Source organism: Passer domesticus, chromosome 1 (genome assembly GCF_036417665.1).
Source record: "Passer domesticus isolate bPasDom1 chromosome 1, bPasDom1.hap1, whole genome shotgun sequence".
In the NCBI taxonomy this organism is placed as follows: Eukaryota; Metazoa; Chordata; class Aves; order Passeriformes; family Passeridae; genus Passer; species Passer domesticus.
Genome location: NC_087474.1, coordinates 134,628,353 through 134,635,935, shown reverse-complemented (window position 1 = coordinate 134,635,935; position 7,583 = coordinate 134,628,353).

Sequence of the window (7,583 nt, the reverse complement as noted above, 5' to 3'; positions counted from 1 at the left end):
ACTGACACAGTACAACACTGCATGTGCATAGGATTTAAAACTGGCTTATAAAATAATCAAAGCCATCAGCTTCCAGCTGGCCACAAGGAAGTTCACTCACTATTCCGCTGCCAAGAGGTGACAGCACCATTTGGATTGAGAAGCTAATGTTAATTCTAGAGTTCCTGCCCACCAAGGTCAGCAAGTTATAGATTCTTCTTTTTAAACGTTACTAGCATCAAAAAGTTTCTTGCTCTGATACCCTCAGTAACTTCTTGAAGAAAAATGTTACATTTAGATAGAACATAAAACATTTTTATTGTACTGATACAGTGACTGATGAAAATGAAAGTCTTTCCTCTGCTGTAGTGAAAAATATTTGATGTAGCACATACTCACCAAATATTTGGACTTACCAAATATTACAGCTTTAGAAACACTAAAATTAGTGCAGCATGAGTGAGAAGGGAATTCCCAAAAGAAAGTTCCAAAATCGACTTCTGTATCTTTCAAAAAACAAAAGAAAAGGTAGGAAATCAGTTTATGAAACTGAACTAAAGGAGAGAGAAATGGAAACAAAAAAAGAGGGGTACTTAATTACACATGCTGAGAGATATCTACGGAAAAAGGATTGAACCTTACCTCTAAGTACAGCTGAAAGAAGTAACAGAAAATAGATTGGTGAGAAAATTTAGTATTTACCTGGGTGTCAACTATTACCATACAAATGTTCATATACATAAGTAATTGTATGTATGTAATTCTGGTGGATTCTCTGATGAGCTTATTACTACCATATATTACAAAATGTAGATCAATTAAATCACCCGAACTTAAAAAACCCAACAAAATCAAACAGCCATATCGCTTTCACCTTCATTGCAGGTAAAAATGTAAAATTTAGGAAGAAATGAGATTTGAACTTCTGTGACAACTTCTTAATTTCAAATTAAAACAAAACAAACAAAAACACACAGCACACTCTGAGATAGTACTCTGTTTTTATTACTAGAGACCATGCCATGCCCTGCTGTTGTTTACTAAATGTGAAAATTGAAGGCACTGAAAATAGCATTCAACCAGATATCCATGTAATGGGCATTCTGAGATTTACTTTTTATGAGATCCTACACAAAGCTCTTACTTTAAACACAGGAATGCTGCTTCCTAGGGTATGAGGGAATGGTGACAAACTCCTCTTTAACTCTTTGAAAGAAGTTTCTACTCCAGCTACAGACAATGTAATGAAAATTCTCATGGGCTGGGAAAGGGACTATGAGCTGTGTACAGAGCAGTGACCAAGGAGGACTTCCATGGGAGCTCTCAGTTGCCTCCAGGATGGGAGGTAGATGGTGGCTGAACACCAATGACTGCACTGTGCAGAGCTTCCAAGTGTTGAGTCACAAGGGAATAAATACTGGTTGTTTGTTTTCAGTTTGTCTTGCTAGTTTCACAACCAAACAAGCAGGAAATAGCAGAACCCAAACCCTCTTAGTAACAAAAGACCTTCACCTTGCTTTGCCCAAAAGCCCTTCACACGAATCTATGCCTTTTGCCATCAATGGGTGTAAAGAAGAAGGATGGATACAAACCCCAACCTTTGATCCAAAGCCGGCACCTGAGGCCTCTGGTTCTAATGAAATACTGCAAATTGAACTGGACAATCCTAGCAGCTGTGTCAATCTGTCACTGAATTGGAGGTAGTTTAAAAGCAGCAATGAAACCTGCCAAGGTTTGCAAATACTTAATAGATCAATGAAATAGTCACATAATGCATATCTCTTTTTCGATTCCCAAGAAAATAGTTGAGTTTTATTTTTTCAAAATATCTGTTGGGTTTTTTTATGCTTCTGTCCAGGAAATATTTACAGTAAGATACTGAGAAATCTCTTTTGCTATACTTTTCTACATCAAGCTGCCACTAAATGAAAAGTTCTGCATTCCCTATGAAATTCTGTGATAGGCTGAGGTGTTGGGCAAAAGACATTCAGATTTTCTGAGGTTAAGTATAATTCTGAATTGTAACAAACTTGTGTCTCAGAACTAATGTTTCTTTCTCTATGCTATTAACTGCTCACTCATTCTTTTCTACCTGGGTAAAAAATTAACATTATTGTTCTACTGTCAGCATTAGATACCTTACTCAGTGATAAGGAAACAACCTCGTGACTTCAGAAAGAATGCTTTGGAACTTTTCCTATTATATGCATATACTGATTTTTAGACTTTAAAGGCTACAGAAACCAACAGGAAGTGCACACACTATCGAAGGCTGGTTTTGTTTACATTTCTTTTCATCCACTTTATCTTCCTTTCTCCTATTCTAGAAATGTATTAGACATGAACACACATACATGAAGACCTAATTTTTCAGATTTTTGCATTATTCCAATGCTAGGCATTTTTAAACTTTGTTTTAGGGAGGAGAGAGCTGTACTGCATTCAGCAGTGATGAAGAGTAACTTCACTCATGAAAAATGAAAATAAACTCACCTGCTTTATTTTTAGTTTTTTGGGGGGTTTTGGGGTTTTTTTGTTTTTTGGTTGGTTGGGTTTTTTTGGTTTTTTGGGTTTTTTTGTTTTTTGTAAGATGCTTAAGTATCTGGAAATGGAAAATTTGGTATTTGAAAATCTAGCAGTAAAATATTGTTGATTTAAAAATAATTTCTATTCACAGAAATTGAAAGAGGAAAGCTCATTACGGGTACTATGTATGGTTAAGGCTTTGTATTTACTCAGCCAAGGTTTAAGCCCAAATTGGTGGGTTTAAACAGCTTAGTACAACAGCTGCTATCCATCTCACAAAGTTCAAATCAGTTCAACCTTTTCACTGGCATATGCAATCAAAGCAAAGAGTAAAGCCAGCCTTCTAGGACTAGCTAAACTGTTTTCAGCACAGAGTGAAAAAATAAAGAAAAGGTTCTTTCATGTCAGTTTTCTGAATGTTGTCCCATGGAGTTGCTGATAGCTTCTTCACCCTTAACACAGGGTACTGGGGTAACTATTTCAGATATGTTATCTTGCAAACAGTTTAAACTGGGGATAATACTTCATCTCCTACTCATGTCAGAGCTTGACCCCAGAATGTCCTCTGCAGATTGAAGCCTGAGGTGGTATGAAAAGGAAAAGCAGTACAGAGCTGGCTGAACCAGTTTTTAGTCAGAAAGTCTTTGAAAACTTCAGCCTGTGTCAGTGGATAACATCACTGGTTATCCCAGCCATGTTTAAGGCTTTGCGTTGGAATGGATATTGACTGCTCTCCACTCTCCACCCTTCTGTGAAAATCTACATGCTTCTCCATCTTAGAGTGGATTTCATGGAACATCTTTTCTGCTTGCTTAGGATGCAACAACCTTGAAAACCACCAGGCTAACTGAAAATATTACTGTCACCCTGCAACACTCCCTACAAATTATTAAAACACATCAATGACAGAACTTAGCTTTGCCATAGATTTTCTTTGGAAAAGATAGCTTTAGGTAAAGTGAAATTGGCTTGCTGCTGCTATTAGAGGAAAATGGTAATTATCTTCAGAAACAAGCAGTGAGGTGACAGTATTTTCAAAAACATAGGACAATCTAGGAAAAATAACAATTAATTACTTTTTATGGTTTTAGCATTTTAAGATTCTTACTTTGGGTATGTGGGTTAGCACCGATTAAAAAAAAAGATTAATGTTAGAAGCTCATCAGAGTTAGACACTTTACAAAGTCATGGATTGTAAAATCCTTCTACAGAGTTCCCTTTTGTTTTTCTTATCTGCCCAAGCTGTAAATTTTTCTTTTTCACAAGAAGTAGAAAATGGAGGAAAATTAAGAATCCAAATTAATGTCCACTTTGCAGCTAGAGGAAGACCCTATTTGCAGATGGAATGCAGGACTTGGTCTTCAGCAAGAATGACTAGAAAGTAGATGCTTTGAATTTGGATTGCTCTAAACTAATCGAAATTTAAAATTGCAATGTTACCTGAATACTTCTAATTTATCGTATTCTGATGTATTACATAGCTGACAAAATTGACTTTTCAATGCAGAAGGCAAAGTTCAGTAGTGCAACTACTATTTACATATTCATTTTTCGTGGTGTTTCTCACAGCCAACTCGGAAAACTTCTATTCAGTAAGCATTACCATTAGCCAGCCTTCTTAAGGATTCTGATTGGATTAGCACTTTCCCAGGACTGATACGATACACAAAACTGGTTTGATTATGTAGTTCATTTTTAAAAGCCTTTCAAAATGTACAAATAACTGTACATTGTGTACCAAATTGTCTGCTATTACAGGTAACAAGTGCAAATAATGATGAGCAGCTACTACCTCTTTTATATCAAAGCAGTACAGAAATTATGTTGGCCTTTCTATATTGGACTGGCAGCAGGATATAATCCCTTTCCCACCACTTATTTTGAGCTGAATATTCTTCAAAGAGTGAAACTCAAACTGAATTTAGACATAGAAATTAATTATATCTCATTGCCAAAATTTAAAGGAGAAAGAGATCCTTACAAAAGGTGATTTTACCAGGAACATGATTTTGGTAGTCATGATTTTGTCTGTCAGCAATTGCCTAGGAAACAGGCTTAGCTGACCAGTTTATGTATGTGGGTTTGTCAGAAAGCACAGCTGACATTTTTTGGATAAGTTTAGTTTTAACATGCAAATTGTGGGTTACAAAAATGTTGAAAATGTGTAAATAATAAGTTCACAGAAGTGGAGACACTTAGCACAGTGATGTATTGACCCAGAAGAAGATCCATGTTGGTGCTGTATGAGCTGTTATAGCTCTTTCAGTGTCAGTGATGTGTTGCAATTGCCAGTGCTGGGGACAAATCCTGTAGAAAGGGATGCAGGCAGAAGGGTGATAATGTGAGGATAAAGCTGTGTACAGCCAGCCTAGAATACAGAGTGCTGGGGAAAAAAAAATTAATTAAAAGGCAACAGTGCTTTTCTGTGCCTGTACAGATAACTTGAAATTGGGAATTAAGATTACTAGGTAAACTTCTAAAAATTGTGTGTTTTCCTGAAAGACAGCACATGCTGTGTCTGCTGAATACTTTTTTCTTTTGCTGTGGTCAAAACCAAGCATTACTGCAGTCATTACAGCTACCATCTGAAATTTCTATTTCTATATGAAACCTCCTTCTAGAATGTAAAGTAACACTGAAGGGCAACGGGCATAAGCTGCTGTGCTGAATAAAAACAGCTAGTGAGGTTGACTGTGAAAAGTCATAGAGACTGTGCTTTATTTGAAGAAATAGCTCAGATGGGGCTTGTCATTTGGCACAGGGATAGTTTGACAGTATGAATTGGAAGCATTCAAACTGATTTCCCAGCAGTAATAAGGCCAGTCAGCCTCTGTTTGAAAAGGAAACAAGCACTTCTCAGACTTGTTATCTTGGTCAGACATATCTGCTGACAAACTGGATTAAAGGCCATTTGTCACTGAATCCAGATCAAGTTGTATGACATTGAAGACTTCTGCGGTAGAGCATCAGTGTTAACAGTATTTATACACTGCCAGTTTTTTAAGAAATCAAAAAGCAGTTTTCAGGAGAACAATAGAAATTTTTTTATAGCATTTATCACCATAGAAAGACAGGAAAAGGAAGAAGTAAAACTTAAGACATTTACATTGCTTTAATGAGTTTATTAAAACCTCTGATGCAATCAGAAACCCAGACTTTGAAGATTCCTGGAAAGTCTCTCCTGTCCTAGAGCAGTTCTTAATTCTGAAGTACCTCCATGATGAGATGCAAGGTAAAGATCAATCAAGCCTTTTCAAGCACTTTGTTTTTATAAGGAACATTAAAACAGGATGCATCTTGAAGCACATCCTGCTTGTCTTGCTTAGACTATGAGACATGATGGTCTGTAGCCTCCAAAATACATCCTCATACTCAATTTAGATTGCAGAAGCTGGGGCTTTTTCATACACCTTTGTAGAGGGATTAATAGGAACTGTTCATGCTAATGATTTACTTACTGAACACCTCTGAACAAATTGCTAAGGCTGTTTATCAGAAAGCTCTGGGAAAAAAGTGTATCCTTCATTTTGTATCCATCAATAGAACAAAGTTTTAAGTCAATAATCTGCTTAATTTAGAAGTGCATTGTCATTAGAGACACACAGGTGATCTAGAAAAGTTAAGAACCATCATTTCTGATGAATTTTCACAGTGCCTATATGGTCAACACAGGATCAAGCTCTCTGCTAGAGTAAAGTTGTACCAAGCTCTTGTACCCACCTCTCTGCCAGACTACTACAAAACCTGGCTATTTAACAGAAGATGACTTCTCATAACCAACATGGGCTAATTTATGAGGTGATATAACAGGCTGATCTGTGAAGAAGCCTTGCAGCACACTGACTGCATTATCATCAAGACGTTATTGATAATAGTTCCACCATGATGGGCAGAACTCTCAACACAATTTGAGGTGTAAAGGACTAAGCAGCTCTAGACAGGGAAACAACATGAAAAGAAGGCCTGTAGCTGATAAGAGCGAGAGTCAGGAACTGGTGAGCACAACCCAAAGCTTCATTTGACTGGTCATGAGACAAGTACCAGATCTGCTGAGAAGCTGAGGAAAGGAAGAACTCTGGGGACAGTTCACACATGGCAGCAGCAGCAGCTTCTCATTGGGAGCAGAACCAGGCTGTGCTTGCTGCATGTACACCAAGTGCTGGTGTGACTAGCTGGATCCATCAGCTTGTTCCAGCTCACTTCTTCCCACAACTAGGGGCTACTCATGAGATCCTACATCAGCACAGAACCCCTGTCAGTCAAATAGAACACTCGTCTAGGGTGGGAGCTGTGCCTGAATGTGTGACAAGTTACAGGGAATTTACATGTGAGATTACAGCCATTTCTATCCCAAAAGACAATTGACTAGGTGAGGTTAACATCAATTCATATCAATTATATGCTGCACAGAATAATTGAGACTGGGATAAGTCAAGAACCCCTCAGGGCAGGAATAGCTTTATTTTGGACTGGAGTGCACACAAGGCAAATCAATAGTGCTGGCAGAAACAACAGCTACAAACGGAAGAGCTCTGAACACCACTGCAAGTTGTGCAATACAGGGCATTTATTGCATATGAGCTGGCACAGTCAGCTGTACACTCCCTGACCTTGTTAACTCCCCCTCTCTGCCTCATGACTGTTCTTTACAAGTGATGCACAACAACAGTCTGACAGTATTTTCCCACAATAGAGGTTCTGGGGAAAAGGTTACACAGGATTCACCTGTAGCAGGACTATTCCAGACTCAAGAAGCTACTACAAAATTGAAAGTCACTCTGGACAGCAACTACATGGAACTTCACTTGCAAATTATTACTTTTTCAATTACATAATTTGTCCAGTTACAGTAATATTCCACAGGCAGCCTTATACACAAACAAATAATCAACTGTCTTTAGAAGAATCTGTAATTGCTCCTATCAAAAAAATGCAAGAGAGCCAAGTTCAAAATCCATGGATTTTTTCATATGACTATTACATAATGAAAACTTGGTATAAACTTTATTAAGGGCAAAAACGTACAGTGACATTTCAGAATTTAAACAGTCTTATAAATAAGGTGTTTTAAGATACCT